The sequence below is a fragment of the Cupressus sempervirens genome, chromosome 5, assembly GCF_028749045.1.
Source record: "Cupressus sempervirens isolate cs-2001-9-10 chromosome 5, ASM2874904v1, whole genome shotgun sequence".
In the NCBI taxonomy this organism is placed as follows: Eukaryota; Viridiplantae; Streptophyta; class Pinopsida; order Cupressales; family Cupressaceae; genus Cupressus; species Cupressus sempervirens.
This window is the reverse complement of record NC_143122.1, coordinates 516182204-516206558: the sequence shown is the minus strand read 5'-3', so window position 1 is coordinate 516206558 and position 24355 is coordinate 516182204. Positions and strand designations below refer to the sequence as shown.

Sequence of the window (24355 nt, the reverse complement as noted above, 5' to 3'; positions counted from 1 at the left end):
TAAGTCAGAAATTCAAGAATTATTTGCTGCCTATTACAGTAGTTTTCAATAAAATAGTTGTTAACGTATGATTATTGTGTCCGAAAGGGTAGGCTGTTTGGGTAGTTGGTCAGTTGCAACCCTTTGACCCTTTATATTCTAATACTTGTATCCAATCATCATAATTGTGAATGGAGTAGTGTTGTCGTCGTAAGTCTGAAACATATGAATGTAAACATTTGCTGAGATAATAAAAAAGTTGGTAAGTTCACTGAATAATAGTGTTGTGTTGCATTATATATTACTTTTTGTTACTATCTATTCTGTAGTGTTAAACCTGTTGCCCATAGTGGTAAACATTTGGCGGCGTTGCCTTAAAAAGAATTTGGGAGTAGCATGGTGGTACATGATGAAGGACACATAATGGGACAACCCATCTACAAATGAAGTAGCCGCAATGAAGATGATACGTTGAAGGACTTCTTTGAGGGAAAAACATTGGTGTTTGACTTCATCTCATTGCTCCAAACGTCAATGAGAACCCACATATGGAGAGAGGTGTAGAGGAACAAGTGCTCGAGAGTTTAGTGTGGCATTCTCTTGAAATAAGTCATGTTATAGATCGGTTGATGAGTAGGCTCCCTCGATTGTTGGCACAATCATTCTTGGTGCTGCAAAATTCACGCAAGGAAATTAAATGAGAGAACAATTGACAACAAATCCTCCAAAGGTTTGAGGAGGACAGGTGAAGGGAGACAAAGGAAAGGGACAGAAGCCGAAGACAAGAAGGCAACCCTTCGAAGAGGAGGAATTAATGTGAGATTTGCTGAACACACACAAAAATTAAAGAGAATATTCAAAGGGCCTATAGACTCGAGGAACAAGCGAAGTGTTGAAGATGATTGAGGAGACCCTTGGAGGGAAGGCTAGATGAAAGGATGCCTGAAGGGAATTAAGGTGCCACAACAAGTGGACAAATTGAAGACATAGAGCACAGTACCAAAGGAGGGTACCATATGAAAGGGGACGAAGTAAATGGTGAAGGCATAGACCACGACAAATTACTAGAAGATACCAAAAGTCGGTTGAGGAGCCTCACTCTCACATTGAGGAAGGATACATGTGAGGTTCGAGGGGGAGAAGAAAAGGCCAAGGATGATGGTGCAAGGAATATCGATGCAACTACAAGTGTTAGAGGGACAAAGGGGCATGGTAGCCAGAGTAACCTAGCTGGCTCTAACACATTCGTTCTTGGAAACCACACTACATCGAAAGGTAACAACAATTGTAGTCATGTCTAAAATATGGAAATTACCAAAATTCACAGGTGACAGGAAGGAAGACCCTATACGCCATTTCAATACTTGAGAAATGATTTGGGTTGCCAACAAGGTGATAGACCATGACGAGTGAGCAAAGCAATTCCCAACCATGTTGAGGGTAGCAGTGATATATTGGTACTTAGACGTGGATAAAACCAAATTGACCTCGTGGATAGATTTGAAGGAGTTTCAAATAGAGTTTCGATTGCTGTGAAATGAGAATGAAATTGTGATAGAAATTTATAGCACCGAATAGGCTAAGGATTAGACTGCCCAAGCATATGGTTGGAGGTTGAAAGAATTGTTGGGTTATCGATAGCCAACCAACGGATGGCCTAAAGAAGCAGTGGTTCTTTGAGGGATTGAGACCCTCACTGAAGGAGAAAATGAAAATTGTACCTTCACCATTGTATGTAGATGCATAGAATAGAGCAATGGATCTCAAAAGCAAGAGCAAGACAGCTGAAAAGAAAAAACACGGGTCATTATTCAACGCTAATTCCTCCGCGTTGAGTAGCGATGAGGAATCAAGTAAGAAATTACAAGCACTTCAAAAGGACATGCTAAGAATGATGTAGAAATTTGTGTCCGCAAAGGAAGTGGTGTACAGAGTGTAAGGAAGAGTGCCATGCCAATGGGGCATGCTTCAAGAGTGTTTTTTGTGACATTTGCCAAATTATGGTACATTCGACTAAGGAATGCCCATGCAATATGAAGAGATGCAGTCAAAAAGGGTTGTTCAGCCAAGAGATCTCGGCATCAACAACAACGGCCAACCCTTAGGTGAATAACATCACGGGGTCCTTTGGTGGCTTCCAGAACAATGGGCGTGGAAGAGGGAACAATAATAATAATAACAATAACATGTGTAGCCAATGGGGACACTTTGCTCATGATTGCTCGAGGGAAGAAATGCTTTAGTTCTTGTGTAGATGGTGTGGACCAGAAGACCATGAGGACACAAGTCCAAAGTCTGGGGCCAACTTGCTGAATATTGAAAAGGTAAGCACAAAGGAGGAGGTACTGGCAGTCACTCATGCGTAGGCAAAGAAAGCTATGTACCTTGATCCTTGTATTGAGAAGTAGAGGGTACACGATGCTAACGCAAATATAGAAAAATAGATGATGGCTGAGAGGAGGGAGACCCACGAAATGACAAGTTTTTCACTATGGACAGAGGCTGAACAGAACATTTTGCGGAAAATGAATCGAAATGAGGTTCCCATCAATTTCAGAGACCTCTCAAAGACAATGCCACAACTGCGCACGACCCTCCTAAACATCATGCTAGTTCCTAACCATACGACACTCCATGCGAAACACATAGAGGTCCGAGACTTCCATAGATCCAATGCTGCTGGCCGTCAACAGTGGGAGACATCTGACAGTGATAGAAATGGGTATTCTCTGAAGCATTCTGACAGACACCATCGTGGATGGAGGGTATGGCATTAATGTGCTTCCTGAGGAGACATGGAAGAAGCTTGGGAGATCTGTCCATTGGCACGATTGAGAGTATTTTTGACATTATCACTGCAATTGAGAGACCTGTCCATTGGCTAAAGAATGAAGATTTCAGCGAGCTGCTCACTGTCCTGAAATTGAGCATTCCCCTACAGGTCTGAAGGGTTGCTTCATTTTAAGATATTTCAGCAACTTGGACTGTTGGTTTATTTGTATCAGCATTTTATGTTGTCAAACATGCTATGAATATCAATCTTCAATATAATTATATTAGAAAAATGAATAAATCTTGAATAATTCAGATTTTATTTTTTCTTATCAGCAAATCTAATTTTTTCATTTGTTATCTTATCTCTCTGTTGGCAAAACTAAACAAAGAAATAATCAGGGGTGCATGTTACGGTTAGATGCTCCAGGACAACTCACAGGTTACGATAAAAGCAACACATTTTCATATCTTGCCCATTTTGTAATTTGAATTTACCAAAGTTAATGGTTTAAATGGTTGCTCATGTTTATCAGGAAGTGCACGGTGAAAGCTTGGCCAGCCAGTCCTGATGACCTGGGGATCAGACCTCATTGCACGATGAACCCCCTTACCCCTGCAGATATTAAATTCTGTAGCTTCACCAAGGCATGTCTAGAAAGTTGGTTTGCTCTGGCTGATTCAGCATTGGGCTTGACTTCTAATGTGAAAAAATCTGATGCTATGTGCCCTTAACGATTTAAAAACTGTGAGCACACCTACAAATCCCAAAATCGATTATGCAATCACAATGGGTTCAACGAGCTTTGCAGAAACATTTGTAAATTGTACCCATAATAATGTGCCAAGTATCTCAGTAAAATTCCACCACAAGATATTCAGGTCTTGAGGCCGGCTAGACAATTTAACATCTTGAATCTGTTGAATTTTATTTAATGTTGAGCCTCCAGCAGAGCCTGTTCAAAATTTCTTAGAATGCCTTAAGTTCATATGCATATTCAAAAAATCCTGCAGAGTGCTTTAACCATTTACCTTATATAATTCAGTCCATCGATATCATATTGACAGTGAAGACTCTACCATAAGCTGTGATTTTATGTCTTATGTCCTGTGATATCACTCACGCACTGATCTAATTATTCATGCACTGTTAATCATGTAATCAGTTGGTCTGTGTTGGTTAATCTAGGAGTATATTGATATGCCTATCAGAGAGAAGTTTAAAATTTCTCACTTATATTGCTGTGATTTCTCACTTATATTGCTGTGCTTAGCTATTGCTCCAAGTATATTTATCTCTTGTTTAAAGTTATACCAATTCTTTCCAGTTGCAATCCTTAAACATGCTTATATTTTGGGAATGATTCTAGTTGTTCTAAAACATTAGGTTTCTAGTTGGATTCATCTCTGAATACTATCACCTGAAGTGCTATAAATTCCATTTTACATATAAATTTCTGTTTCACTTCTGAAAGAGAATTATTGTGTTTTCTTTACTTTGGAAAAACTTATTTTTTTATTCAACTGTAATTTGGCGTTTACAATTGGTTGCAATCTTCAAATTGCATAGAAGCATTTGTTCAAAATGAGTTCAATGGTACTGATGCCTGGGAGTGTGTGATCTCTGCTACAGGTTAAGCAAATCTCATGTCTTAGTTATTGGAATCACAGGTGTGGTTGCAGAGGTATGCTAACATTTCAATATAGTTGAGATGGGAATCTCAAAGTTATTTAGTTCCCATACATTGTTCCTCTTTGTTCTCGTTTTTACGATTTTGTCTGGGAATGAAATAGATAATAGTTTCTATGCACAGAGTCAATGAATGATCAGTATACATTATGTTCAGTATGTGGGAAGAACTGAAACCATATCTTTTTGAGATTATCTTGGATTGCTGCAAACTAATTAAGATGGGGAGTGAATGTTAAGATGCTTGATGATGTTGCTCTGAAAGAGACCATCTGCTGGTTGTGATTATGTTTTCTGATACTTATTTTAAGTTTTAGTCTTTACTTCCATGTTTTTGATAGTTCTCGTTTTTTCCTCTTTGATCCTTTTGATAGTCATCGCCACTTTTCAATGCCATTTGAAGTGGGTGATTTGTAAGTAGCTAAGATTAGCAGGCAGAAACTCTAAAATCGTGTGAAACTAAGATAGAACTGCACAAAAACAACAGGTGCGGAGCATTGATTGAGGGGGCACAAACACTTTCAAACATTTTTCAAATATTACGTTAAAATCAGCCTTTAGTCTGCAGACAGTGTGATATATGAGAACACTCTACAGCTGTAGAATGACAATGATTTGAGAGTTCAGTCATGTCTCTAAACATACTTTTATGTTCTCCATTCTTGAACTTTAAAATCACCATTGAATGAATTGTACATAGCCATAGTCTGAAAATATGTCAGATCTGTGGGAAATTGCTACAGATCACTAAGGAATGATAAATAATGATAAAAGGGTGCGTCGATTAGGTGTTAGGGTTGCTAAAATTGTGTTTTAAGGAAGTTAGTCAACTTCCAAATATTACATTAAAATCAGCCTTCAGTTTACAGACAGTGTGATATATGAGAATACTCTACAGCTGTAGAATGATATTGGTTCAAGAGTTTAGTCATGTTTCTAAATATACTTTTATGTTCTACATTCTTGAACTTTAAAATCCTAATATAAGTCATCAATTGAGTGTACAGAGCCATAGTCTTAAGATGTGTCAGACCTGTGGCAAATTGCTGCAGATCACTAACGAATGACATATAGTGATAGAAGGGTGGGCCAGCTACGTGTTAGGGTTGCTAAAAATCCTGTTTTAAGGCAGTCCTTATATTCTCACACCTTCCTCATGTCTGCAATCGCAGCAACGTATGGTATGGTGGGGTTACCAAACTGGTACAGCCTGGAAAGGAAATAATGTATTTGCTCAAAACAAAGTTATTGCTTGATCTTTTCTTTGTATCTGATATGATTTACAAGGAAACATTTTTGTTACATCTGCACTTTTCAACTTCTTTGCAAATTCTATTATAAAATTTGAAATCATGTCAAATGTTAGCACATTTACCACAGATTCCAGACATTCAGGACACCATTGATGATAGAAGAATTCATTGACAAATTGGCTAGGAAGGTTTTCATTGTTGAAACCAATCCTTTTCATAGGGTTTCTGTGCAGCAAATGTATATCTGCTAATTTTTCCAGCTGGGGTTTTTAAAATAAAATGCCAAATACAAATTTTCTTTTTGCAAGCTTTCCTTATTACACCTCTTTTTTAATAAAATATCAAGAATTAATTTTCTTTTGCAAGCTCTCCTTTTTACACCACCTTTTTGATGAAATGTCAAGAATTAATCTTGATTTGCAAGCTTTGTTTTGTACTGTTTTTCCATTATTTGAAATATTATATCTCTCTTCGCTCTCAAAGTGACTTTTAATATATATTTTTGATTGAATTTTACACATGGGGCCCCAAAAGTCGTTCCTTTAAATAAATTGTTCAATAGTGATAAACTAATCTATTAATTATAAGCTCATGAAATGAGTAGCTTTATACAACCTAAATTAATTAGTTATTCCTCTATCACACCTCAATTTGCTTAGAAGAATTAAAATACACTAAGGGTCTCCAATTCATCATGCCTACTAACGTGACATATTCTTATCATGTAAGAGATAGGGAATTCCATTGATAGTTTGTAATAATATTCACTAGTAGTTTAACTGAGAGTAGAAGTTGTTATTGAGATTGTAGCTCATTGAGTGCTTTTTTTTGCTTTAGAATTCATTGTTTATTTTAGAGAATTTAGGAAAGCCCATTTTGCTTCTAAATTGCTATTTAGGTGTTTTATTTATTTGTTGCAAGTAGAGGTAGATCATATTGCTTTAGTGAACTTGCAAGTTTCATATTACAAGTTTTGTATATTGTGGATTTGCATTAATTTTTTTTTTTTTTAAAAGCCTACAAAAGTGTTTATATCCATTTCTTAAAAATTATTCTATCCTTATATGTTTGCAATACCCAGTCTTATCTTTAAGGTGATTAATCTAATCATGTAGAGCTCAGTGTTTCTGTTAGTTGAAAAAAAACTTGAAAGATTTTGCCTTGAGCTGAAAGCATCTTAGTCTTTTTCAAGGCAAATCTGAAAAACACCTTACTTTTGTTTAATATTAGGGTGAATTGCCTTAGAAAACAATTCGTGGATTGAAAGTAGTAAGTAGATTTTGTTTAGATTAGTTTAATTTTTGTTTATAAGGAGTTTCTCCATCTAATTTGAAGAACAATTTTGTCAAGGATAAACTCTTATCTTGGGTTGCATTGCAAGGTGCAAATTAAAATGCTAATAGTGTGCATATGCTCTTCTTATCATGTAAGAGATAGGGAATTCCATTGATAGTTTGTAATAATATTCACTAGTAGTTTAACTGAGAGTAGAAGTTGTTATTGAGATTGTAGCTCATTGAGTGCTTTTTTTTGCTTTAGAATTCATTGTTTATTTTAGAGAATTTAGGAAAGCCCATTTTGCTTCTAAATTGCTATTTAGGTGTTTTATTTATTTGTTGCAAGTAGAGGTAGATCATATTGCTTTAGTGAACTTGCAAGTTTCGTATTACAAGTTTTGTATATTATGGATTTGCATTAATTTTTTTTTTTTTTTTAAAGCCTACAAAAGTGTTTATATCCATTTCTTAAAAATTATTCTATCCTTATATGTTTGCAATACCCAGTCTTATCTTTAAGGTGATTAATCTAATCATGTAGAGCTCAGTGTTTCTGTTAGTTGAAAAAAAACTTGAAAGATTTTGCCTTGAGCTGAAAGCATCTTAGTCTTTTTCAAGGCAAATCTGAAAAACACCTTACTTTTGTTTAATATTAGGGTGAATTGCCTTAGAAAACAATTCATGGATTGAAAGTAGTAAGTAGATTTTGTTTAGATTAGTTTAATTTTTGTTTATAAGGAGTTTCTCCATCTAATTTGAAGAACAATTTTGTCAAGGATAAACTCTTATCTTGGGTTGCATTGCAAGGTGCAAATTAAAATGCTAATAGTGTGCATATGCTCTTCTATTACATTTAGGGCCATAAAAGTGGAGAGTCCAAATATTATGAAGTAATAGGTGAAGCTAAATTTTGAGTAAAACCTATTCTCCAATGTCTCAAATATTAATCGCTGAAATGTCCTAAAGCTCATTTATGGGGATAGTTGATGTTAAATTAAGAACCATAATGGCATAGATGCAATATGCTGAAACTCAACAAATATAAAAGAACAAAAGACACAGTATTTATTTTGGAAAAACCCTGCACTTGAGGATGAAAAACCAACCACACCAAAAGTTTGATCCTTAATTGAGTGCTCAACCTAGATACAAAGCTTTACAAGCTTAACAAGCCTAATGAACTTCACTGATTCTCAATACAAGAAAGATCGATATACACAATGGTCACATACAAAATATATAAATGAAACCTGAACCGGATACAACATGAACGCCTGATGCAGATATGATGATAGAAACAGTGTCTTTTGTTTCAGATACAATATGTTTCCCAGGCTTACACTAGAATAATCATAACCTAAAGTATCATTGTCTCAATGAACAAACAAATCTCCACACAATGATCACTTCAGTCGCCTTTCAATCACTCTGAATTCCACCATACCAATTATGCATGGGCTTCAATGATAAATCTTGAACTCCTGATCAAGATAACTTAAATGTGAGTAATATGATAAGTTGTAGATAACTGGTCAACAAGTTTATAACTTCATAAAAATCCCATCACCTAGAATGAATTCATGAATAAAATCATCTGACACCCGTTAGTAAGAAAGAATATAAGGTAACCATAATGGAGAGATCCAGACATAAACACAACTTTTTTGCCTTTGGAGTAGAAGACATTGGAGTTATAAATCACTTACAACAAACATACAATGCTAGCACACAAAGTGACATTATAATAGATGGTGACGATTACGAAATGTGCCATTATACCTTATTGTAATATGATAAGTTGTAGATAACTGGTCAACAAGTTCATAGCTTCATACAAATCCTGTCACTAAGAATGAATTCATGAATAAAATCATCCGACACCCATCAGCAAGAAAGAATACAAGGTAACCATAATGGAGATACCTAGACATAAACACAACCGTTTTGCCTTTGCAATACAAGACATTGGAGTTATAATCGCGTACAACAAACATACAACACTTGCGCACAAAGTGACATTATAATAGATGGTGACGGCTACAAAATGTGCCATTACACCTTATTAAAGATATTTAAATCAACAAACATTAAAGACCTACACAAAGAAGTTAGGAACTTGATGGAAAATGTGTTGGCGACGTCAACACAATTGTTGCACAATCACAATCATGAAGACATTATCAAGTCCATACAAATAACAATAGAAACAACAAAATCTCACAATGTAACCACAAATGACAATGTACAGGTTTAACCACAACACAAATAAATGATGACAATGTAGGGAAGACAACACATGTATGAATGATAGCTCTTGATGCTTCTAAATTTTAATATTCCCTCTTAGCAAAGGAGATATAAGTAACAGTTATGTCATGGAGTCTCTCAACTTGACAGACATAATGGCTGCACCCATATGTGTTGAAAGCAAAACCTAATCACATATTCTCTCAATGTAATAGCATTATGGGTTCACTCAACATGATATTCACCCTCGTTACTCCCATGAGTAAAATAAACACAAACTCACATTATTGAGTCGCTCAGTGCAATGTTGTCACTAAGTCTCTTGACATCCGAGTATGGCTACTCCCTTGAGTGGAATAAATACAAGCTCTCATCACGAAGTCACTTAACATGATGTTGTCATGGAGTCTCTCAACTTGACATCGATTATGGTTACTCCCATGAGTGGAAAGAGAAACAAGGGCTTTCACCTAAAATTTCTCTGTCTAAAAGAAAGATGCATTATAAGGGATTTCACCTCAAATTTCTTCGTATCATAGAAAAATGCATTACAACAGCTTTCACTTCAAATTTCTCCATTTTAGATAAAAATGCATTAGAAGAGCTTTCACCTCAAATTTCTCCATCTTAGAGAAAAATGCATTAGAAGAGCTTTCACCTCAAATTTCTCCATCTCAGAGAAAAATGCATTGCAAGGGCTTTCACCTCTAATTTCTCCATCTTAGAGAAAAATGCATTACAACACATAAATGCGAATCCCTCCCTCTTAGCAGGGGGTGCATTCTCACAGCTATTGATTATCACAAAAAATTATTGTTGGCTCCAATATTTGACAAAACAAGAAATTTTCTAAGCCACACTGCTTCTCAAGCTTGCTGATCCTCTGCAAAGGACTTCGCACTCCCTGTGTACCACACAAGCTCCTTCTGAATCTTCAAGCATTTGCAGCTCTCAACCTCCTCATTCAAAATTGCTTGCAATGCTTGCCTTAGAGGAATGGTTTTCAATATACACCTCTGAAACTTCTGCCATGCTCAAGTCCAAGATCGTCCTCCTTGACCTTGTCCCAGATTTCTTTATCCTAAATAAGCTTACAGAGCTACTAATGACAAATATAGCCGTGCAACACTGCAACCCACTTAGCTGACATCTTCACTTCACAAAACTCCCTCAGAGATTGCAAATAAATTCTTTGGAAGTGAAATCTCCTTTGTTGATCGTAGAATCTTATTTCTCTCAATTCGAGCCTTGAATGCTCAGATTTTGACTCCCTCCTAAACTCTAATCTGATATGAAGGAAGAGTCTTTTTGCAATCTTGAACTAGGCAATATATTCGACATGCCTTGCTCAATGCAACGAAGGAACCCACAGGTTGCAGTTACATTCAGATACAGGCCAAGATTTTAGAACCTACAAGTATCTCCTTGGTGCTCACTCTCAGGAGGTGCCAATTTTGATTTGTTGGGTAAAGGTTCTTGTATTTGTGACAATCTTAAAAAGTGAGCTCAACTTGTTAAAGATGACCTCTTTGGGATTGTAATAAAGGTTTTGAAGCTCTGTTTTAGCATGACTCTTGGATGGCCACCCTCCTATTCTCTCTAGTTATCCATAGCTTCAATCTCTTTGTAACATTTTCACTAAAGCTTGATGGATTAAGGTGGAATATTTTAAAGTAGTTAGGCATCCAGGTCAGATGGAGATGACTTCCTGGAAGGACTGCCATGGGTGGCCCCCAGCTGGTTATGAGGAGGACCTTTCTGTGTTGGCTTCTATCTTGAAGGGTAGGTTATGCAGTTTCCATAAAGAGGGGGATATTTTGGGTAGGGGTCCCAATCCAAAAGATAAATTTACTGTTGTGGAAGGTTATGCTAAGTTGGACAGACAATTGCATGGTTTGACAGATATACCTTGGTGGAAGAAGGTATGGAACAACTTCTTATGGCCTTAAAGTAATTTTTTATTGTGGCTAGTGGTTAAGAGGGAAATGCCTTACATGGAAGAATCATCGTAATAGAGGTTTCCAGGGACCTTCTGTCTATTCTTTATGTTTGCATAATGAGGAATGATGCTCCCACTTGTTGTTTCTTTGCCCATTCTCTAGAGAGATCTGGCCCAGGTGGTGGGAGGCTTGGCAACAAGCTTGTATTCATGCTACCTCCTTAATTGAGTTTTGGGAGAGCTTGGGAGGACCTCCAGCAAAGATGTCTTTTCTTCAGGTGGCCTGGGCTATTGGGTTTGGCCTTATTATCTGGAACCTGTTAATGGAAAGGAATCGTAGGGTCCTTTTTGATTCACAACTTGGGAGCTATCAATTGTGGCAGATGATAACTAACAGGCTCCATGAGACTATCTTTGCAAAGTGTGATATGTCTGAAAATGTTGATCTTAGCGAGGAAAGAAACCTGCAGCTAGGGAACAATAAAGTGGGGTGTGTACCTGGCAATAGACCCCAACAGGCCAAGCAAAGAATCAACAGAGATGTTAGGTGCATACCTCCTCCTTTGGGGGTATTAAATATTGACACAAATGGCTCTTCTCGTAGGAGTATTGCGCATGCAAGTATTTGAGGTATAGGGAGAGGTGATGATGATTGTGTTAGTTCTTTCTTATCTATTTATAAGGGCTCTAACAATCTGAAGGTAGCTCTTTCTATTAAGGTTGCTGTTGAGCGTGGCTATTTCTTAGGATGGAGGAGGATTATTTGTAAGTTGTATTCTCAGATTGTTGTGCTTCTATGGTTAGACAAATTCTTCATCTGTGTAGTTGTTTGGAATCTCTCTCCTTTCACCATATTCCCCGAGAGTGGAATAGAGTTGTTGACTGAATGGTGAAGTGGGCCTCTGAGAGGAGTGATGGTTCACCTCCCTATCACCTTGAAATCCTAGACAGGCTTATCTGCGAGGACACAAATATGTAATTTGCTGGTTGGTGATGTCTCTTGGTTGTTTTGTTCTTTTCTAGGTAGGCCTAAGGCCTTTGCTTTGAATCACTGCTATGATTGAATAATATTTATCCCTTTTCCAAAAGAAAAATATTATATATAAAAATGTTACAATATCAATATTAATATTATATATTTTTATTCATTTATTTTCTTATGGTGTGAATTGGCATTTAATATTTATCTATATCAAAGATGAAGTATCATAGTATCAAATGATTTAATTCTGTATATTTCTTCCATATATATATATATATATATAGATAGATAGATAGATAGATATATAGACACCCAAAACTCCCCTAAAATTTCACAAATTGGCGTATGTGGTTCTTGCACCTGTATCTGCATTCACACCTGAATCAGTAGCTTAGACATATATATGTATATTTGTACACACACATCCAGAACCGAAGCAAATTTTGTTTCTTGCCAAACCTGCGTTTGCGAACCCAAGCCTGTTACAGAACCAGTATTGATAACTTAGTTCTAAAGCAATGCATTTTACCAAAGTGTCCAATCATATTTCAGAATGAGTTTTTTTGATATAAGACTTCTTGAAGTGTTGATAAAAACTTTCTGTAAGATTTTCTAGTTCTCTGTCAAGTGTAAAGAGTTTCTGTGGTAGTTTAAAACTTAACTGTTTTTTCTATATACTTTTAAAACAATGTTATTTAAATAGTATAATGGAAACATTTATGGTCTTGTTGCATACCTGATTGGTTTTAAAAACTTTAATGATAACCTCCTTTATGCAATAGTCTGTTACTTATTGATAAAACTTTAGTGAGCATATACTATATTGGCTTAACAGAATATGGTATAATAGTTATTCTTGTTACTTCAAACCTCTGCAAAAACATTGTGTTTGCAGGTGTTCACAGTTTGACCTTGAATATTGATAAACTTTAGTAAGGTCATTGATTTTGATCGAGTATAGTATAATAATCATTTTTGTTTTTTTTCAGCTGTGCAAAAACATTGTATTGGCAGGCGTTGGTAGTTTAACCTTGATGGATGATAGTCCTATCACAGCAGAGGTTTTATCAGCGGATTTTTTGATTCATGCGGAGTATTCAAATTATAAGGGGAAATCAATTGCTGAAGTCTGCCAAGATTCTTTAAGGGATTTCAATCCTATGGTCCATGTTTTTGTTGAAAAAGGCAAGTATATATAAATTTTATATTGCAAAGATACTGGGATCCTGAGATATTTTCACTGATATTTGATATATTGCTATGTTGTTTTTTTACTTTAAATGAATATAAACTTTTAGTTTTCTATGCTTATATATCTTTAAAATGTGAGTAAAGGATTTCTGGTTACAATGTACTAGGTTTCTTGTTGGCCTATTCCTTGGTTTAATTGGAGTCTTGTGAGAGCATTTATTAATATTCCCTTTTTGTTGGTAAATTCTGCTTATGGGTTGACTTTCGGCTTTAGATCTCACATGGTTTCATCAAATTCATTAGGCCTTGTCCTGATCTTGTCTTTTTGGTGTGTGCAGCATCAACTTGTTAGATGTGGATTTTTTTCAACTTTACTACTTTAGCATGTCTTTTAGTGATTTTAGCTTAATGGTTTATTTTCCAATGATCTATAATTTGCCTACATATTCTATTGTATCATTGCTAATAGAGATACATACATTTTCCCCATATATTTTTTCTCAGATTCATTACAATCAGCTATAACAGAAGCTAGTCGACCAAATAGTATAATTGTTTTCTGATGGCTTTCACAGTTAGGACAAGCCAGCCTTGAGGTTAAACCAAGGCCTTAAGCTAATCCATCTATATTAGTTCAGGTACTAGGTCAATTGATGGTAATCTTGTGACAAGGGTGTAGAGGATCCAAATTAATTAGCCTCTATCAGGCCAAGAACTAGCGTTAATAGATGATAATCTTTAGACAAGGGAGGTAGCGTATTCAAATTAATTAATTGATGTAGGTGGTTGAACAGTAGGCTGTTAAGGAGCTGCGAGAATTTATACTATTTAAAAAGCAGTCGAAGGATACAAAATTATGTTACTGCAACTCTCTGTCCGCTATCTACATCTTATGTTCTTACATGCAATCTTACATTCATCACATATCTATTTGATATTAGATTTATTCTTCTGGTAACATGTGACCCACTTTTTCTGCAGGATAATTTTTCGACAGAGTGTATCTATGTATTATGTTGAGGTTAACTTTCACTTCCATATAAGAGCCCCAACCAGTTCTAACTTCAATTCCAGTGGTTTGACATATTCTCAAACACTTATCATGCAAGCTCTGATACCACTGTGATGAACCCTGCTCATTCACTCCGAATCTTTGATGATAAGATAACATAAATTTATTAATGTCCAACAAGAAATCAACCAAAGGATCCAAGGGACTTGTTGGTTCCCAAAGCTGCAGATTGAATTCCTACGAGCCTTGCCAACTCGATATTGGGATATCCAACCGGTTATGGCCAACTTGATGAAACTGAACAGTGTAGTACGAGTTCCCTGCACTTCTGGCTTTGCAAAACCAAGGCGGGTGCACCTGATGCTGGACAAAACACTTAGATCCAAGACACTTGTAATAGATTGATTAGAATGCAAATGTATCGAAAGTTTCCCAAATGGCAAGAGTTATAGAAAACTTTAAACTTGCAAATTACAAAGTAAGAATAATGAATGAATATATGAGTGTTTTTTAGTAAAAATAAGTATTATAGATGATTGCAACAAATGAATATATTAATTCTTCAAAGGAAAGATATGAAATAATTGCCAGTGTATGGATTGCGAATTATGAATAATACAAAGACCAGTGCCAAAGGGCAATAGAGTCAGTATTATAAGTTTAAAACATACAACTTTATAAAATTCTACGCACATCAATTATAAATAATTTAGTAGTCAAGATGCGATAGATCAAATATATGGACACACTTTTAAAATAGTTTAGAATGTATTTTAACTCCTGTGGTTTGGAGACAAACTAAACATAGATTCGGAAACAGTTAAATATTTCTCAACATCTATGATGTTCGATTTTAAAAGATATAATTGATCCTGTCCACTGATCTATCACATAAATTATTTATAAATATTAAAAAATGATTATAAAGGACGAAACTATATAATAATCAAACTTTAAAGCTTCATGCAAATAAAATAAAATAAAAATTTCTTATTGATCATGCGGAAATAAAATTGCACTGGAGATACTCCTTACGGATGATCCATCCAATGCAATTTGACTCTAGAATCGCATAAGAATTTATTCAATAATCCACAATCCATGGGCTTAGTTCAAAAATCCATTTCTTTACCAATGCAAGAATATAATATATCAAGAGTGCTTATATGGCATGTAAAAATTTGATAGGGGAAATATATATTGTGTCCATTGTTTGTTTTCACCTCTCATTTTATAAATGACAAAAGGGTGCAAGGCCTTCTTTAAAACAATATGTCTCCTCAAAACTAATAACTAATCTAGGTGCCTTAACATATACGAGTTTATACCAATGGGACATTAGTTTATTTTCAACATTCAATATAGGTTTGCCAGGATATTCTCTTGTACCATTATGTACTGTCTCGACATATGTAAAAGTCTCAATATATATTTTCCACGCTCCAGACATTTCATGACCATTCTGAGTGATAATATTTGCTACGAACTTCTCTACATATATAGCCTTTATCTAATGATGATTTACCATCAATAATGAAACTCATGATCATATCAAACTGACTGTAACTACAAACTTAACACTCCCTCTTAGTTAGGCAGTATTGATATAGAACATATTATGTTCTTGAGAATATGAAGAGATATCATCTTAGTATGATATTCCTAGAATGACATATTTAATGATATCAACATAAATCTATCAACACACACATATATGTAATAACATATACTACATATGGAATTGGCTTCAATTCACAATGAGGCTAAATTTCTCAACACTTCTTTATTAAAGAGGGAATTGAAGAAAATTCTATAACTTCAGTATAAGTTTAAACACCACCTTAAGTGTGGTCTATAATAAATTTATGTTATGGTGTTCGGCAAGATCCGGCTCGAAGAACCATAACAATTAATTTCATGGTGTCTGGCAAAATCCGACCCGAAGAACCATAACGAGTGGTTATCAAGGTCTCCGGCAAAATTTGGCCCAAAGAACCATGATAACACTCACTCCAACACATTTTGGTGTTAGGAAATAGGTCTACTATTGATAAGATCATCACCTTACAATAGTTACCTTCTGTTCGTTATTGTAACTTTCGGCACACTGGGACAACAACTTAATTTAGTTTGTTATGATAACAGGTCTAGCTATTGATAAGATCATCACCTTTCAATAGCTCCCCTCTAAATATATACATCAATGAAAGATCATCACCTTTCATGACATAATCACAACAACATCATGTAGTAACTCACATGATATCCACCACGAACCAAGTTCGAGGGTGGACCCACCATAGTTGCTACTAGAGGGTGGAAGAAAGGGTTTTCCCCTCATACTTCTCTCTCATAGAGGAGAGCGCATTATGAAGAATTTCTCATAGAAAAGATATCATCCACAAAGGATTGCATTTCAAAATTTCTCCCTCTAAACATCGATCCTGGGAAGGCAGGTCCTCTAGTTACTTCCTCGGAAACTCTCTTCACCCAAGGATGCCTGTCGAACTCACTCTGAATCTGATAGCAATTTTCTGATTTTCTGGTGATAAGTCATCACTTCCTCATGATATACGTAGGAGTAGGCCCATCAACATCATGCAATCACCCACATGTATTTCTAGACTCCCTTTGAGTATCAATCTTCTAAGCTCCTGCGTTGCCTTCGAAGAGGTGTCATACTCCCTCTTAATGTAGAAGAATCTCATAATCTCAATCATCAAAGATGAGAGCCTTATTTTATCCATCTTGATCATCAGAGTCTTTGGAGTTATTATCATTAGGTTGAGTCTACACAATATCTAGTAGCATGTGTAAAGTAGCAACCTTCTTTTCCTGTAAGAACATCCTCAAACATAAAGGAAAAGATCAAGGCAAATAACTTTTATAGTATGTATAGAAATTACAAATAAGAGAGAGATAAATGTCAAAAATAAGAATATTTATTTGCACATGAAGATTCATGAATTGTCTTTTTAGATTATTTGAGAATGGAACATCTCCCCTCTAAATAAGGTTCAAGTAGGAATGGAACATTGTCTATTATTCCCCCCATAATGTAAAATTTCCACTCATTCTTATATTATTGAACAATTTTGTATCAAATATGACAACTCCTTTTTAAGTTCCAACTTGCCCTTTTCCTTCACTGAAGGCCCAAACATTCATTTTAGCTTAATAGTATAAGAAAACACAAACTCGTCCACAATACGCCAATATCTTGATTGAGTATGATTGTGCCACTTGAATGGCTCAACAACTCATATGCCAAGTTTCATTTATCATTTATCATAGATGGTTCAATTGAAGTCACCATTTTCTTATGATGTACACAAGAGGTAGGCCCATTAAAATCACATAGTTGCATGAATTATAGTCCTCTTGACTGTTACAATTTATTGATCATTGAAGATTCTATCACAACATTGTTGACTCCCTCTGAATCAATATGATCAAGATCATTGAAGTTTGACGAAACCACATCCTCTATCTGCTCCCTCTCTTTCAAGGTTGCAGTTGATGAAATGTCAAATGTCTGATTCCCTCTTAATCTCAGCCTCCCTCTTTTTGTAATAACATTCTCGGAGAAAAAGATCAAGGCAAATAATTCTTATAGTACATATAGATATACAAATAAGAATGTCAGTCTTTTAACTTATGCCAAATGTGCAAGTGGATTCCTTCAAGGTTTCCAAGTCCAATCCCATGTCTCGAAAGATCATGGATCATTGACCCCTATCTTATCTTGGGATGACAATCCAATTGCTTGGACTTAGAGAAGCCCCTTCTTAGTAATATCATACTCTTCGTCATAAATTATAACGATACTATTGAAAATGATTTGTTGTTCAAAATAACAATAGGATTATAATTTATATTAATAAATAATAGTATCTCTACATTTATAATGATAATACTAAGAATTAATATTATTAACTAATAAAAAATATACATCTTCTTGATATTTATATATGTATATATATTCTAAATGAATATGCTTGTATATCACAAACAATTATAAAATAACTCTTCGTTTCATATTTTTAATAAAAAAGAAGAAATAGCATAATACTTAATATAAATAAGCTATGCTCCACGGGGACGCGTTTCCTGCCTCTGTACCCTAGTACCCGTACCGGGTACGAAACGGGGACGCGGGTACGGATTTTGGCCGTACCCTGCGACGTCCCTTTTTTGAAGAATTCAGAAACGTCCCCGAAACGGCCAATTTTTTTGGGCAAGAAACTTGGGGACGGCCAGCAGTATCGGGGACAGTTTTGCCGTCCCCTATCCGTCCCCGAAACTGCTGGCCGTCCCCTTTTTTCCAGTCAATCTGGTAAAGGCAAACCATCCCCAAAAAAACATTTTTTCCTAATTTTTGTTGTTCGTGTGGCCCCTAGTCATCTTAAAGACATAATAACAATATGCAACCCATATTTGGTCTATTAAAACACTAACTCTTCTACTCATTTTTCGATTTAACATACTTGCTAAGAGGAAGGAAAAAAACATAAGAGCAGTAGCAGCAATGAGCAAAGATTGTGTTTAGTGAGGCAAGACTGCGTTCGGTATTTACTATTTACCAACTATTTTAGTTGGACTTCTCTTTATTTCATTCTGATTTCAGCATGATACTTGAAGCCTTTAGGCATTTTAATTTTTGCTATATATGTATGTGATATTGTTATAATGGAAGCACTTAGTATTTGCCATTTGATAATATTCCATGTATTTATCTTCTAAAATGTCTATGGTGAATGGTTTATCAATGTTATGATATACATATTTGAATTTTGTCTCTATAGTAAAAAAAATCCCCTATGTTTTTAATCGCCGTCCCCTGATGTCCCGTCCCCTAAATTTTGGCTTCGACCCGTACCCGTACCGGAAACACGTCCCCGTCCCCTAAAACGTCCCCGTCCCGGAAACTCCGTGGAACATAGTAAATAAGATATAATCATAAAGTAATTAAAATATAATGATATAGTAATTAAAATATAATCATACCTCAACTTACCTTTTTATACTCCACGATGGATCACTTTAGGGTGTTGTCTTTTGCATATGTTTTGGTTTTTCACAATGGATTCACACCTTTCATTTATGTAACTTCCTTTTCATTTCGTACATTGACTGGTCAGACTATTGAAGCATAAATCATTCTCGCTAAAAGTTGAATTCTGTTTGCGAAGCTTACTTCAGTTTTTTTTTAAGGACCATCACTCGTGATCTATTGTACCAAACATGACAATTTGCATGAACATTGATTTAAACTTAAAGAGTCCCCACATAGAGTAAACTTGACACCAAGCTAGTCAACAATTACACATTGATTTTACTAATGGTCAATGAGAAGAGTCATCCCCTCATTTGAGAATACTTACATGTGAATGTATAGTTTATTCCGATGATATGCCCATTTGGTCTTAAGACCAACAACTTCCAAATTGACCCAATAGTAATTGGTGTCTTCTCCCAACACCCAAGCTTGACTTTGTCGAGTGATCATCTTGGACCTGGGACATCTAATATTAGGTTTGTACTCGATGCCTCTACTTCCTTAAGAACCTCATCCACGTTCTATACCATGTTCTTGTATTAATGATGGTCTTAATTTGGGTTGGGACCTGATGGCTCTATTTCCTTATAACTATATGCCTGCATCCATCAAAAACATTGTTTAGTGCGCTAATTAATGGAAGCTTCAACTTTGCATCAAAATCATATAGGATTGTCCTCGATTGGTGACTATTGTCTCTTTTATATCAAATGCTAACAAGGAATCAGTTTTTACGTTCTTCTTTTCCTCTCTATTATGTGATTGTTTTATTACTTGCAAATGCCATATCTTCATTGATAGTAGATCCCTACTCCACGTATGATTCTTCCATTGTCTTCTCGTTAATGCTTTAATGTATATTCCTTTTCTCCATTCTCCTATGTTCTCATTCGATGCTTAGGACATCATTCACCTATGGTGGGTCTCATCCATCATACGTGGCATAGGATACAATAGATTATCATTCCCCTTTGGTGTGTTGAGTAATATCTTTCAGGTTTATTTTATTATGTTTCATCTGCTCTAACTTATTTACGTCGCTTTCAACACGTGTTGAGGTTGGTCTTGTGTTTGCGTACTTTAGTTGAATTTTTTGGGGCTTGAAAAATGCTTCTGCCCATTCCAAACAGATTGCTTATCATTCAAGCGTTGTTTTATTATGAAACCCCGAAGACCCGGGCTTCCAAAGTGGTAATATCCATCCCAATTCAGTTGTACACGAGACCTTCAAACTTGCAATTTCTGGTCTCCTTGTTGCACAAACAAGTCCACCTAATTTAATAAATCACGCCCTCTATGAGTATCAGTGTGAACATGAATTCAACCTTTATTTTACGTTTCCAAAAACCATTTTTTATCGGGATGCTGCTTGATTATATCTGCATTGGATGAATTGTTTATGGCGTGGTTTAATAATGTTAGCTGCATTGTAAATATTCTCAGACTTTCTTATTGTTTAAAGTCTCTTTGGACCAATGCCTTTCAGCCCATCCAAATGCCATTCATCGCCTCTCCTTTTCATATCTATTCTTATATTTGCAGTTGGCTCTGATACCATGTTAAGTAATATGGATCGGTTCTGAAAATGTAATTATATTGCCATTGTTATTGATATGTTCCAAATGCAGATTTGGATCTCATATATGTATGAGAGGAGACATGTCTCTTGAAGAGACAAGAGACATGTCTCAAAGGTTTAAACATTATTAGTATGTTAATAATATAAATAACCATATGTATAATATATGCATTATTATATATATAATATAATATATGTAATATATATTATATATTATGTAATATCCCTGTCATAAAAAAGTTTATTAATAACATCTTTTGTTAATGGGCTGATTGAATTAAAATATCTCACACATTTTAGTTTTGTTTTCGTAGGTAAGTGTTGCCGTCGGCTATTTTTTTGTACACCCTCGAGAAGTTCTCCCAACGGGTATTTAAGCACGGCTTGTAGGTAGTCGTAGGTATGCAATTTGGATTATTTTCTTTGTACTGTGAATTCTTGTTGGAGTTCTTTGTTGTTCGTCATTTCGGAAGTGAAAGACCTCTATTGGGTTTGTCCAGTTTTAGTGAGATTCAACCCTCACCCTATTCCACCGCCTGTAATACTTTGCTTGGATCTGGCAAGTTAGAGCACCATCATATTTCGAATTGAAGAAATCATTGTGTTTAATATGATCAACTCTCTGGTATTTGTATTTGGTAAATTCAATCTCTTTGTTTTTTGCTCTCTGTTGTCACCCTATCTGTACCAACCCCCCTCTCCTTTGTCTGCACCTTCCGTACACTCCAGACTCGTGCATCAATCATACGGTCTCCTTTAGGCATTCACCATCCGCTCACCATACAAGTCTACCATACGTCCTTAGTATTCTTTCTCATGTACAAACCTCATTGACATCGTACAACCATTTCACCCTGCACTGTACGACCAAGATAGTCTCCTATCGTACCTAATGGAGCCTAAAAATTTAGGTCTCCATTTGTGAAATGATGTTGAAAAGTTGATGAAGTATTCCCATATGAAGAATCTGAAAATATATACTTAGCTGTACTTGACTGGTATATTTTTAATGAGAAGTCAGTGAAGGTCTTCTTGCAAATTAAGTTTGAGAAAGAGCAACATCTTTCAAACAAGGCCCTACAAGTGGAGGCTCTCACTTGCATTACAGCAGGATCCCAACAAAGATTAGGATTGAATGAGATTACTGTGACAGGGTACAATCAGTATTTGTCTTCTACTTTTAATCACTTTGAAGTCATGGTATGATGAAAGGTTGTAAATGAATTTATAATGCTTCTCTGATCAGCAAAGGCGACCTGCTGAAGTGTCCTAAATCTGAGATAGTCATAGTATTGTTTAAGTGGCCACTGTCATTTGGAATTTACTCTTATTTTCATAATCATTCTGAAGATTGTAATGTATGCTCATTGTTCTAGCATTATTCCCAACCATTGGGCAAGATTTCCAAGTTGATGTCTTATGTTCGATTATCAAAGCATTATTTAAATTTTTGTGACAATAACTGTCAGAAGTTGTTCATTCATTGAAAGCTGTTTATCGCTTGCAGCCATCTCAAGGTCTTGAGCTCACAATGTAGCCGCAGTCCTCATTTCTAAGAAAGGAATTTTGAGGCAAAATGCATATTACACCCAAAAATGTGGAGAGTTTCCAAACCAGTATCCAAGATGCAAAAAAGAATGTTTTCAGAACAGAGGAATGCATTCAAAATAATACATAATATGTATTAGCAGTGAGCAGTAAATAAGATATAATCGGATTATGTAACTACAGAACTCTGGTACTTGAAGAACTTGCTAAGGAAGTATGTACAGATTTGACTATGCAAGATGCAGCTATTTGGGTCCATGGAAGATTGACTCAATAACCACATTCCTAGCAGTTTTGGATTATTAAATATACATACTCAAAATAAATAAATGATTTTCTAAATCAGGGAAAGCGTTACAAAGTTTAGGTTTGGTATTTTCTTCACCATATTATTTGTTATGTGTTGAAGCTATGCTTCCGAATAACCCGGTGTCCAGAGGTGGACGGTGGTTGGAGGCCTTCGAAGGTTACATATGTTGAAAAATGTTTGTGTTGAAGAAATTGGTATTCCACGCATTATTGAGTTCTCTCATGCATGATGATGGAGAATTGAGTGGTTTTATCTTACAGAACCGCCAAAGCCAAGGACATTTTTAATCATTGATATCTAATGTTGTTGTGATGTTGCAGGAATGAAGAATCAACATGGAAGCAAAAAGTTTTGAATCAAAGACATCAGGAAACAATTGCGGAAGGTTTTAACCACAACGATTAACAGGGAGATCCAAGCATCCAAGTTTCTATGCATTCCACTCTAGAAATTTCATTTTATAGTCTTGGCTGGAGTTTGAGGACAGTATAGGCCTGACTGAGGTATGGATCAAATGAAGACAGGTTCAAAGCAAAGATCAGATATGGAAAGCTTCACGTCAATGTTTGAATGCATACCAAACCTGAGTGCCTCACGTGGATCATCTAGGGTTTGCAGCGTTGGTACTCCCAACATATGTTATAAGCGTCTGGAATTACACGTTGGAAGGAGCAGCCCTTGCGGGTATGGAGCCCGATGATTCTAAATACACAAAGGAGGAAGGATTTGCCTAAAAATGGAGCAGAGGATTCTCGCATATGGTGCAAATTATTCAAACCATTTAGGCACTGCCTAGGAAAATTATACACAAAGTTATAAAATCATCCATCATATTAAATTAGGATTTATTAAAATTTTATATTGGTGTTTATTTGTCATTAAAGGGTGTGATGGTTAATTATGCCCCTTCATCCTTTATAAATAAGGAATGTAAAAGACACAACAAGCAATTCATATTCATATTTAAAAATTTTACATATACATGCTCTATGATATATTTTATTCTTCCATTGGTGAAGGAATGAATTCTTGAACAAAGCATGTGGATTTGAATTATTGGGTGGATTTTGTGCGATTTGGATACATTCGCAATAGATGGATCCTCTGTAAGGAATGTCTTTATTGTGATGTTATTTGTAGCATAATTATTTATTTTAAATTTCAGAGTTTCAAATTATTAATTAGTTGTGTCCTTTATAAATATTTTAAAATTCAGATAAGTGGACTAGGTCATCATTGCATTTTAAACTTGATAAACATAGATATTGTGAAATATTTTATTGTTTCCATATTTATGTCTAGTTTGTCTCCATAGGAGTTAAAGTGCATCTTAGACTAGTTTAAAATTGCGTTCATATAATTGATCCTTTGCGTCTGGATTATTAATTTGTTTATAGTTTAAATACATTGAACTTTATAAAGTTGTATGTTTCAACTTATAATATTGACTTTGATTGCCCATTTAATTAAGCACTGGTCTTTTACTCTTGATTCATAATCCATATGTTGACAACTGT

At 35.4% G+C, this 24355-nt stretch overlaps 1 pseudogene across 1 annotated transcript in view; it reads left to right on the top strand.

The window, feature by feature from the left end:
* Positions 1–24355, top strand: part of LOC149556972 (SUMO-activating enzyme subunit 1B-1-like) — a 201552-nt pseudogene that overhangs the window by 38262 nt on the left and 138935 nt on the right. The window contains exons 2-3 of the transcript XR_016364820.1: positions 4385–4436; positions 13129–13328. The product of XR_016364820.1 is annotated as an SUMO-activating enzyme subunit 1B-1-like (transcript). The remainder of the gene's footprint in view (positions 1–4384; positions 4437–13128; positions 13329–24355) is intronic.